An 11,995-nucleotide genomic window follows, 5' to 3' on the forward strand; every position below is an offset into this window, starting at 1 on the left:
ATCCAAATTCCAGAGGAAATTTGGGAGTTTGAATTTACTTTCCAGAAGACAAACAGGCAACAGAACTGGCATTTTCACTGGTCACAACAGAAAAAATTTTTACTGGATGTGGACCCTCCCTTGGAAATATTATTAGTAACTAACTACTCTTAGCGATTTGTGAAAGAACATAGTAAACATGGCTAGGAAATAGTACCTTCACTCCAAGGCATTTTGACTTTGTAACTTATTTTCTGAAGCAAGGAATAAATAATCAATATGGAAAACAAGCGACCATATCACACAGCAAGAAAGGGGAAAAAAAGCACCCAACTATTCTTCCTGTCATCCTCCTCCAGAAGCCAGTGCACAGTTATATATGCTATCAGTGCAGAATTCAGACCTGCCCATTTTCAAACATCACTAGCATATAGTGATAGTGTGCAAGCAGACCTATCCACAGAAGAGTCTAAAAACACGCAAGTGGCTACTACCCTCACCATTAAAAACATCGTTAACCTCATCACTAAAAATACAGAGCATCTACCTACAGTTTAAGACAAGCAACAGTTTAAATTGCCTACTGGGAGAACAGAGGTTTTCCTGCCAAGTCTTCGAGCTGCGTTTTGCCTGGAAAAATACATCATTGCTTCACAGCGAGACGATGGCCATGAATAAAAACCCAGTCACAGTAGTAAACAAATATTCTTACTTTCAATGGTCTGGGAGCTGCTTTCTCTTATACCTGCTCTCCTCCCTCCGGGTAAAAGCAGCTGTTATAGGAAGCAACCCATTTCAGCCCCTTAAACAGGGGTCTCATCTGGTCCTATGCTAGAACTTTACAAATGACCAGGTGTCGCATTAAGACATCCCAAAAGAGAAAAAAAGGAGCTTTCTGGTGAAGTGATACAAATTCAGAATTTATAAAATAACAGATGAGCTTCCACACGACTTTTTTTAAGATGGTTAACACAGCCTGAGAGTTGCTGGATGTTAGTTGATACAGAGATAGCTAGAGCCCTCATTAACATAGCCGTGAAATTTGTACTGTGTAAAAGGAGAGATTAAAAGTCCCTGGGCACCCTTACTGTGCACTTCATCGGCGTCCCAAAACTGATGTGAGGCCTCTATCAACATTTCCGCTAATCTTGGCCAAGCTAGCTGAGCACTAACTTCATTTCTAAGAGTACTGAAATGCAGCACACAACCACATCGAATACCTAGCGATTCTGTCTTTGGGAACTTTTAAACTAGTAACAAGGCACCCAAATTAATTTGAACAGGAGTATCTCCCCCTTCGATCATAATCTCCAGGGCAATTCTGCAATTAAAGGTCAGGCATGAAGTGAAAGAACCCGACATATTCATAAAATTCAGTAACTGTCCGGCCACTAGTCTCAGAAGCCAAGATAGGAATCGCATGATATTCCAAACTCATGCCAGGAAAACCTTTGTAACAGCCTCTTTATAAGTGGTACAGCTCCGAGTCAAAGATCAAAGTTACGTGAACTGTTTTTTCACGCACAGACTGCTCTAAAATAAGGGAGCTTGTAAGGTCTTTATTAATACAACAAAAAGGCTTCCAATGAATGTAAAAGTCCTACTATTTGTAACACCAAAAATAACCGACGATCTAAAGAAAAAAGGATGCTTGAAATCGTCAGATACAATCGTTAGAGGACTCAATCATGGAACAGTAAAGTTCTCTAAAAAACGGAAACGGTCCTTAATATTAAACTATAATCTTTGCTATCATTACCTGCTTAACTCCTCAGTAGAGCTTCATATAGCAAACTGATCAAACTGATGCCTGACCAGTTAAAAATTAATCGAGAAAAACATACCCATTCTAGACTAAACCAAAAAGCTTAAGAACTGTTTTGGCCAAATCTGCTAACACAGGAAAACTTGAGCTGAGATAAAAGGACAATCTCACACACACACACACACACACACACACACACACACACACACAAAAGATACTTCATTTCAACTGAGTCAGGCCAATCATTTGAGGGTCCCTCCCTCCCCCTTAAGAATTATTGCTAAAACAAAAATTATTTGCAAGTTTAAATGGTGCCAAGCACTTTTTTTCCTACTAAAGCAAGTATTTTCAAAAACACAGAATCTAACTTCCTCTTGCCTGCTTCAGCCAGTTCTTCACTTAGTCTGTTGCATCTCCCTCTACTCAAAGTATTTCCCTGCTTCTTCATAGGTTGTGCTGATACTGTCACTTTTATCTTCAAAACAATTTCCAAATTCACCGTTGTGACTCACATGGCTCCAGTGTATAAAACAGTATTTTTAAAGGGTTTCTGGAAGCTTCAGCACCGATGCTTTGGGTTACCTAAATCGTTAAGATCTCAATTTCACTTTAAAGTAACTTGTTAAAGCCTTTACACAGGCAACGCTTTAGATTTTCATCTAACTTTTAGAGACCCTAGAGCCGTTACAAGGCATCATCAAGGACACAACCCAGTTCTTCCCCAGGCCATCCCAAGATTGAGGACTGGCTGTCATTAGCACTGGACACCACTGTGCCACTAGTCTGGGGGACAGTAAGTGCTCTCACAGTGCAGGATCTGATATTACTGAAAGCAGCGTTAGCTTCTTTGTGAAGTTCTGCCTGGGCTCCTTCCTATTTCAGAGGGCTGGAAATATCACAGAACTTCTACTTTTCCCCCATGCCTTTCCAAATCACAGCTACGAATTACCTGAAGCATGAAGGGACTATGAACTTTCCTAGGGGCCAGTGCACTGGCACCTCTTTAAAAAAGAACAAATAAAAGTTGGAGGGGATTTTCTCTGTTCCCACCAAATCATTCTCACCACATTGCAGCTGCCTCTTATAGCTCATTATATTGAATCACGTGAATGTGAAGTACATCAGCTAACTTGCACTAAGAATTTAGGTTACCGGCTTAATCGAGTCACATTTATTACTCGTAGATATGCTAGAAAAATATGGTGTAGAAAAAGCAACCTTCAGAAGTGCAAGACTTCCTCGAATTGAGAGAAGCTCAGCTGGAAAACCTGGGCTAGACCCTCCCTGTATCACATTGTCACAAACAGTATCAGCAGGGCCGCTCAAGCTGGAATGCTTTGATATCAAAAGGAAGCTGCATTTGTGGAATGACAAGTTTAAAAATTCACGTGCTGTCCTTCCCCTCCTGTTGAAAAAATGATTTCACTCAGGCAAACTAATTCAAATCAGTTGATACTGCAAGGCTAGTTTTTGTGAAGGCTTTTTCAGAGGAAAAATAATCATTCAAGTGCATGGTATAGAAGAAGTGGAGCTGGTCAGGAAAAACCTGTCATTTTCTGCAAGATAATTTAGTTCTATCCACATCTAAAACCTCTGCAAAACTGTTGCTGATTTTATACTTAATGGAAATCTTCAAAGAAAAGTTAAATGTCAAAAGGTTCTATTTCATTCCAAATAGATGCAAATATCTTGAGTTGTAATCCTTTATTTCCTAGTGAGTTACAATACAAAACAGAGCTAGAAGCAAGATGAGGTTACATGTTTTGATTCACTTAATTTTTTTTTCATTTCCTTCATTAAAAATGTGGATATTGTTAGTTTTTGGTGCAGTTCCAAATGAAGGAAAATTCTGAAAATTCTTTGCCTAATGTCACCGTTTCCTGCAGCCAGTTGTGAGGAGGACAACAGGGTCACTTTTCCTTGGCTGCAAATTTCTGCTGTAAGGTCAAGTTTGTTTCCAGTTTCACGGCTCAAGGACATCTCCCACAGACACGTTTAACTTCATCACACAATCGCAAACTGAGAGACTGCTTACCTGAGTGAAATCAAACCGGTACTGAAGGATGTAATAACCGAGACTGCCCTCCAGCACAGTGCTAAAGAGATCCATGCACTCCTTAAGGACTATCGTACATTTCTCAAACTTACCAAAAACTAAAAACTTCCACTGTTTTCATCTGGAACTGCCATTCCTCAATCTAGGAAGAAAGTCAGGCACTAAGGGCAAAATCCATGAGGGGACATAAGTGCAAAAAATCCTCATCCTTCATCACCCACACAGCTGTCACTTTTTGAAATATGAGGCTTTTTTTTTTTTAATCATTACTATTCTATCAAAAGCAGCTTTTTGAGCAAGCCACTGCAGTGCAAAGCAAGACACTCAAGCAGGCTGGCAGATGCAGCATTTAGTTTCCACCTCTTTCTGGCATTTTGCACTGGGTAGCCCAGGCAGCATTTCGCTCAGGACCCCGGCAGTCACGAATGCAGCTCCGAGATATGTGACCCTTCCTACACAGCACGCAGCAAGCATTCCCACCCCTTGCTCAGGGATGCCAATTCCACAGTGGTTAGTGGTGCACTGATAGCGGGGCCTCATGATGCTCCATGCTGCAGCATACAAATCCTTTTGTGGCTTTCGTCCTAAGTAAATCGCTGAGTTGCACTAAACAGATCTGTAGGCCTTTTGTCACCAAAGGAGCCCTTAATTGCCAGATTTCAATGAGACTACTCGAGCGAATTAGATTGGTCTGGTTCAAGTCGTGGTTTTGGAGTAATGGGTCAAAATTACTTGTGAACACTTTGGTGGGAGCTGCAGGGGTGTGAAGGGGAAAGGGGTTATTAATTTTCTTCCTCTTAAGAAGGGTCACTTTGACAACACATACTGTCAAAAGCAAACCTGTCCATAAAGCAAATTACAAAGTGTTGCTCATGACAGAAATTAATTCCATTATTATATATTCAAAGTACTATCCAAACTGACTTAAGCAGAACTTTACACAACAAGTTTGAATCAAACATTGATGTGTACCTGAGGGAGAATGAGAAAGCACACGTAGGCAAGCACATTCTCTCCTTGAAGAGAGAATGCATTAGAATGCAGCAAGAGAGCAAAGAGAAGGTACTGGTTAAATAAAACTAATCAAGCATAAGATGGCAACCAACTGTAAGCCCTGTTTAGCATAACTAAAAATATGATATTGTAGACGTATCACATTACACTGTTAAATCATCACGAAGGTGTTTTCATATGTCTAACCACAATTTTATTACACCATAAATCCACTTCAGGCTGCACCATGTCCATCTCAGTATGTTCAGTTTAATTCAGCTAACCCATAGAGTCACTGGCCACAGAGGTCCTTTTCATATTAGACTACACCCATGCATTTTGGATAACTTTACATGAGATGTGTGAATAATGTTATGTGAAATCTACAGTACCTTAGAAATAATGAGTTCCTCACCAATGCTTTATCTTACTCAACTGGAATAGAAGCTTATCAGCGGGTCCTAACTTTTAAAGATACTTGACATAATTAACAAGTAACTTCCCTCTATCATCTTCATCACTACTTCTGCCTTGCATTTTCTGCTACGCCCATGTGCTTGAATCGTTCATCATTCATTAAAGACTGGCCTTAGCCAATCTCAAAACAGTGTTCAGGTCTGTTTAGGGTTTTATACTTAAGCGATGTTTCATGTCACTACATCTTTCCCCAGCAGATAACACAGAAGGGCTGAAATCATGTGGCTGAGGCATAAACTGTGAAACACCAAAGTCACTTATCTATCATTAGACAACTCATATTAGAAATTCTTATTTTAGCAAAGGATGAGCCATTCAGATGAGTTTACATACTGATTTGTTAGAGGAGGAAAACAAAGAGGCTGACAGGCCATCTCCTAAGGATCATCTGAATGTTTCAACAAACTAGGGAGAACTGCAACCTACCACAAATGAAATCCAAATTTTGAAAGCATTAACTAGGTCATATTACTTTCTTTATCAAAATGACAACATTCATTTGGAGGGGGACAGGATAAAAAAAGGAACCCAGTGCTTCTTCCAAGAGATTCCCTTTTCAAAAAAAAAAAATATATATATATATATAAAGAATTCTAAAAAGTCACCCATCTACTGACATCCACCAAGTGTCATCTGCTTCTGGAGAACACACATTAAGATGGTAAATAAATCCTGTACAGTGTGAGGAGGGGGAGAGGGCAAATCTTTTTACTTTACTGGTTTCAATTTTTAAAAATTGTTCAGTTTTAAAAACTAACAAATAATTTCTTCTCTCTTCCCAAATTTCCCACTGGGTCAAGCACTGGCTGACATGGATATAACTGAAAAGTTGGAGATGTTTCCTTCCCTTCCCAGTCCTCTGGTATTTTTCTTCTAGCTTCCTTTGTTCACTTAACAGAACTTTGTTTGAAGTGTGTTTTTACTCCTTCGCTGCATGACAAACCCACACAGTCAGGAGACAGGATTATAAAAACCACAGAGCTCCAGCAGGGAACTCAACAGTGGGTGTAATATTGGACACAGTTCTCCATTCATCATTCAAATTCTCTGGATTTCAAGTTGACAGTGTCCCTTGAGTTAACTCTTCCTTCTTCCAGGGAGATCAGACAAGTCAACCTTAACAAAAACACTTCCTCTATCAACATCTAAACAAACAAAGCTTCACCTACAATTGTTCTAAGCTTTGATCACAAAATACTAGTTTAAAAGATAGAAAGAAAAAAAAGTGTGGGGGGGGGGGGTACTGGAAAGTGTTACAGCTGCCAGGATGGTGGCAGGAAGGATGTGGGAGTTAGGGAGGTTGTATACAAGGAAGAAAATGACAAGGTCTCACAGGCATTTCCAGTGCTGGGTATGCATTTGAAAGCCCAGGCTGTTCCCACTTTTTATTAAGCATTTTAAGAACCAGAATGTATCAAATGATTGATGAGTAACTGGGTTGCTCTCCACTCAACCTAAACCTTCTCCTTTAGCATTGACTCTGCCCTGCCTCCTCCATCACTGCTGAACGGACCAGGATAGGAAGCTCTTGTCTTTAGTAAGTGTCCTCTCCTAGCACCTACGCATGCAAAATCCACATGGAACAAGGCAAGTTCCTAAGGAGGCAGAAACCAAACCGAATTCGATTCAGGAGATCTGGTGACATGTACGCCGTAGCTCTGCAGACGCAGCAAAACCCTGGCACCCGTGGCGTGGCGTTTGGTATCTCTCACTAATCTAAATGTGGCTGGGAAGGAACTGGGAACAGCTCAGCGGCCTCATCTGGGGAGAAACAGAGAAGCTCTAGGGAAAAGACAAGAAACAAGCCTCTTTTCACATCCTGCCACCCTTGGGCATTTGGTGCGCCCCTTCTTTCCTCCCTGAAAGAGGCCTTTGTCACAGAGGCGCAAATCCTATACGGTTTACCCGAGAGGGAGAGAAGGTCTTTTTATTTATTTCCCCCCCCCTCCCCTTTTTCGCAGTTCAGCGGCAACAAATAAAGCCCTGTGCTGCAGCTCCGGCACCTCTCCCGCGCCCGGCGCCGCGCGAGCCCTGAGGCGGCGGCCGCCGCGAGGCCGCCGGGCCCGGGCGGGGCACCCCGGGGGCGGGGGCACCGGCGGGCGCCGCGGCCTCGCGGCGCCCCCGTAACCGTCACCACCTGCCCCCGTAACCGTCGCCGCCCGCCCCCTCAGCCCTCGCCGCGGCGCCGCAGGCCCAGCCCGGCGGATCCCCCCCTCCCCGGGCCGAGCCGGCGAGGAGGCAGCGGGGAGGGGAGACAAAACCCGCCGCCACCGCTCCCGAAACAGCCTCTCAGCGCCATGCCCGCACGGAGGGAGGCACAAAGGAAACAAACACGCCGGAGCATCCTCCCTCTCCCCCCGAAACGCCCGCTCCCCTCCCCGGGCGGGCGGCGCCGGCCCCTCCGTTACCTGGGGCAGCTCAGCGCAGGGCTGGGGGCTGCGGCGCCGCACTCACATCCTCCTCATCCCTCGCTCGGCTCCGCGGCAGGGGCTCCCCCCGCTTCCGACAACAGTGACAGCGACAATAATAACAGGCAGCTCCGGGGTACCGCTCCGCCCCCCCTCCCCTGAATCTCTCCCGCGGGCGGAGGAAGGGAGGGGAAGGGCAAACTCCGGCGGGGCTGAGCCCGGCAGCGGGAGGCGGCAGCTTTTGTGTGGCCGGCAGAGCCGCAGCCTTGCGAGAGATGCGCTCGCACAGGCTCCCCCCGCCGAGAGGAGCTGCTGCTGCTGCTGCTGCTGCTGCTGCTGCTGCTTTCGCCTCCCCTCCGCTCCGCCCGGGCGAGCGCGGCCCAGGCGCTCCCTCCCACCGGGGCTCCTGACAGATGGCGCAACCGCAGCGCCGCTGCCGCCCCGGCCCCACTCACCCGCACGGAGCCGGGAGCCGGCACCCTCCCGCCCGCCGCGCCGCGCCGCGCCCCGCCGCGGGGGCGGCTCCAGATTGGCAGCGCCGCCGGCCTATGGCGAGGGGCGGCCGGCAGGCCCCGGCCGTCGCCATTGGCGGGCGGCGGCGGCGGGAGGCGGGGCGGCGGGGGGGAGGCCGCGCCTCAGCGCCCGCTCTCCGCGGCTGTGGCGGAGAGGCGGCGGGAGGGTCGGGTCGCCGCTTCCCCTCCGCCCCCGGCCTCTTCGTAACGGTCATGGCCGCGGGTGGCTCGCCGGGGCTATGCGGGAGGCTGCTGCGGGCTGGCCGGGCAGAGGGGCGAAGTTGGAGGAGGAGGAGGAGGAGGAAGGGAGTCGTAAAATGACGGCCGGCAGGCCGCGCCGCGCCTCCTGCGCCGCTCCGCGCGTTTGCTGGGGACCGCGGTGCCGGCGCGCTGGGGTCTGCAGCCTCCGCCTGGCCGGGGCCCACGGACGGGCAGAAACCTCTGTTTAAAAAAAACATAAAAAAAAATAAAAAAAGGGCGGGGAGGTGCATTGTCTCCGAGGGTGCCCAGGAGCGGGAAACAAGAATTAAGTGTTTCCTTAAGGCTCAGAATCACAGATGAATAGGAGAACAACCTTAAGTAGATTATCCCTCTTTTATAAAAGGTGTCTATTTTTTCTTTTATCCCTAATTCTTGAAATTGGCAGTCGTGGGTTATAAGGAAACAGCTATGGTTTTATACCACATCTGCATTTAATTGCTGAGAATTTCAGATCACTGTCAGAAAGATTTGTAAGCTAACAATGTCCACCTTATGGGAAGTGTATATGTATATTTTTAGTACAGTTAAAAGCCTTTATTGGAGCTTCAGCACATGCAGGTTTTACTGTCCTTGAATTGTGGTATACCTCGCTCCATAAACAGGTAAGAGGAAAAGGTTTCCGTACACCTTGTTCCTTTCCTTGTCTCAGCAATGCTGTAGTACCTCCTGGCATTTCTCACGGTGTTTCTGTCCGCCGCCAACACACACTGAAAAGCGCTGGGCTCTTCAGCTTCAGCGTTTGCACGCCATACACAACCCCGTCAGTGACCTGGGGTGCTCCTGTGCCGGAGATTGGCACATCTGGCTGTCACTCGTCTTGCAGGCTTCGAAAGTTTATCTGCCCTAACACTGAAGAAATCACTGATTGCGCTCTACACTCCAACAAAAACAGGAGAGACGTGTAAGAGAGAGATGCAGAGGAAGAGAAATGGAATAAATGTTGAAAGGGCACCAAGAAGTATAATACAAGTTTGCAATAAATAAGGTTTCCGTTTATCTCTTCGTCTCTTCCCCAGATATAATTTTTACCTGCTGATATTTTACACGGGGAATCTTTTGATCTTGATGATTCGATTTCTTGATGAAATTACAGTTTTAATAGGTTCAAATGTAACACTATTTTCTACCAGAATGTCTACAGTTGTGTGTTCACAGCAAAAAAAGAAATGGTTCGTCTATCTGGCTGTCTGTGTAGATGACTCTTTTTTGAGAATAAAATTTCAGGACCTTATAGAGTTTGTTCCATTGGCTCATATGAAAAACTTGGAGAGGATGAGAATTCCAAAAGAAAGGTGCCGATCATGTTGTTTCTCAATTAAAATCTGATTATAGGAGTATAAGCAAACGTTTTTCAGGCTTTTAGGTAGCTCATTTTTAGTTTGCCTCCTGCTCTTTCCATGCAATTTTTTAATTTTAACATATAGAATGTAAAAACAGCACAAAAACAGAAGTGCATAAATCAACTGAAAAAAGTTTTGCTGTTGCGTCCTAGTGGGTGATAGCAGAACTTAAATACAGAAGTCTAGCTCTGCCTTTCCAGAAGTACCAGGTAGAGTATCCTGGTCCTATTGGCTTCAAAGTGCTCAGTGCTTCAAAGAGCGCTATGCCAGAGGCAGGCAGTGGTTCAGGAAAAGCAGAGGTCCTGAGCAGAGACCAACCTCAGCGGGCCTGGTGCAGTCCGGGAGGCGAGTAGAATTACGGACGTCCAGCTTGTTGATTTTCAGGACTGCCAATAGTGCTTTATATCCCAAGCTTTTCTCCTAAGTAGAAAAAACAGTGCCTGACTCTAGGAGAACGTGCGTTTTTCTATGCCCTAAGCCTCCCATTTTTTAATCAAAGGACCAGATGTTCTTCCAGCAAGAGATTTAGGAAATTTACTTAATTTTACAGTCAAAAAAGTGAGAGAAAAAAATCCTTGTCCAAAGCTTTGAATGTTCTTGCTGCGAATTAAAACCAGAATGGCACAAAGGAGGAAAAAGAAAAAAAAAGAAAAGAGCAGCAACTCTTTTTTTGAGCCAAGTTAGAAAATTACCAACTGATCAATGAAACCCGAACAATATCACACATCAGCCACAGAGCAGCTCTAAGCCTGGGCAGATAAACTTGCTTGGCTGCTTGGCAGCGTGCCACAGAAAGTCTGATGCTCTGAGCTAGTACAGCTAAAGAGGAACAAGGTGTGGAGGCAGAAACCAAGTGCTGGTATGTCATTAAGCAAGGGAAGAAGCGATGGGTTTCCCCTTTAGGGGAGCTGTAATCTCTTTTAGGATCATAAGGAGCAGCAGAGTCGCTGTGAGCTCCCGCGGACCCCCGTGGGAGAGGCGAGATCTGGTGCAGCACGGCCTCCTATGCTGGTCGGGCCCGCAGGTGCGGGCAGGTAGCAGCTCTTCCCCACAGCAGATTTTGTCTTTGGCCCTCACAGCTACGGTCTGGCCATATTGATGTCAGCCTTTGGGAATCATCTAGAAAATCTTGACAGGCATCCTCCCAGCTAAACAGCAGAAATAACTAAATGTACTTACGTAACACAGGAGCAGCTCTTTACCTTCTGCTGCTGCTTCCTTAGCTTTTCTAAGCGTTTTAGTCTTAAGTCTATAATACTGTTTTCTCCCACCTTCATCTACATAGCCTTTCTCTGCACGCGAAGCTGCTTTCTCCTTTTCCAGCCTCACCTTAAAATACTTCTTCAGCAAAGTCTAGCAGTCCTGACCTTTGAAATACTTCTTCCTCTGTAGCCTCAATGGAAGACATGAAAAGTCAAAAACTTCATTCTGCAGAGTCCCACATGCTAACCAATATTGTGTCAAGATTTTACCCTTTTCCTTCCTATCCCATATTCTGCTACAGTAACAAAGAAGCCAAGCCATTTTTGTAACTGAGCAGTGTGAAAATTATGGAAGCTGGTTACGATTTATTTGTATTAATAATTTAGCACCTGGGAATGTAGTGCCACAGTCATGGGATGAGACACTTGTGTTCGTAATACCTCACTTGTCAGTGGGCAAGAAATCAGTGACACAGAGTGTGAATGTATGCTGAATAAATAACATCCACAGTTTGAACTGAAAGGTAATATTTTGACATGCAAAACTGAAGCTGAAGTTTGTAATACCGAGGAGATGTAAGAGTAGTTTGTGTGCAGAACAGAACAGTAGAGTGGTTCAGTTTTGCTGGTAGCTTTACTGTTGGTAAAACTAGACTGTCTCTGTGTGAAAACATCGGTGTTACTTGCTGGATTCTTCCAAGCCATATTTTGAAAAAGTCAGTACAAGAGCAACTTGTATTTAAGAAGATCCAAAAAGTGTCTGGTTCTATGGTGTCTTTTTTCACAATCTTTTTGAATAGAACTACTTTTCGGAAGGATCCCCAAATGTCACCTTCAAATTGTTGACTCAAAACTGTACGTCTATAATCACTGATCGGCCTCATTGCATTATATGCTCTACTATGCTTCTCCTCCTCCTTTATTAACTCGGTGACGCTTCCATTCATTTTGCTTTTGGTTGTATATGTTTTACCAGCTATAGACTGTCATGTATAGCATATT

General features: G+C 45.1%; 1 protein-coding gene across 12 annotated transcripts in view; it reads right to left on the reverse strand.

Annotated features, from left to right (window-relative positions):
- The window catches only part of FYN (FYN proto-oncogene, Src family tyrosine kinase), a 142,654-nt gene extending 134,466 nt beyond the window's left edge, over positions 1 to 8,188 (reverse strand). For 9 of the 12 annotated variants that reach the window (XM_068938079.1, XM_068938073.1, XM_068938075.1 and 6 more), the window contains exon 1: positions 7,679 to 8,127. The gene's annotated coding sequence lies outside the window, so the exon portion shown is untranslated. The other 3 variants (XM_068938080.1, XM_068938081.1, XM_068938077.1) reach the window with 3 other exon arrangements.
- Positions 8,189 to 11,995: the final 3,807 nt, after the last annotated feature.

This window comes from Struthio camelus, chromosome 3 (genome assembly GCF_040807025.1).
Source record: "Struthio camelus isolate bStrCam1 chromosome 3, bStrCam1.hap1, whole genome shotgun sequence".
Lineage (NCBI taxonomy): Eukaryota > Metazoa > Chordata > Aves > Struthioniformes > Struthionidae > Struthio > Struthio camelus.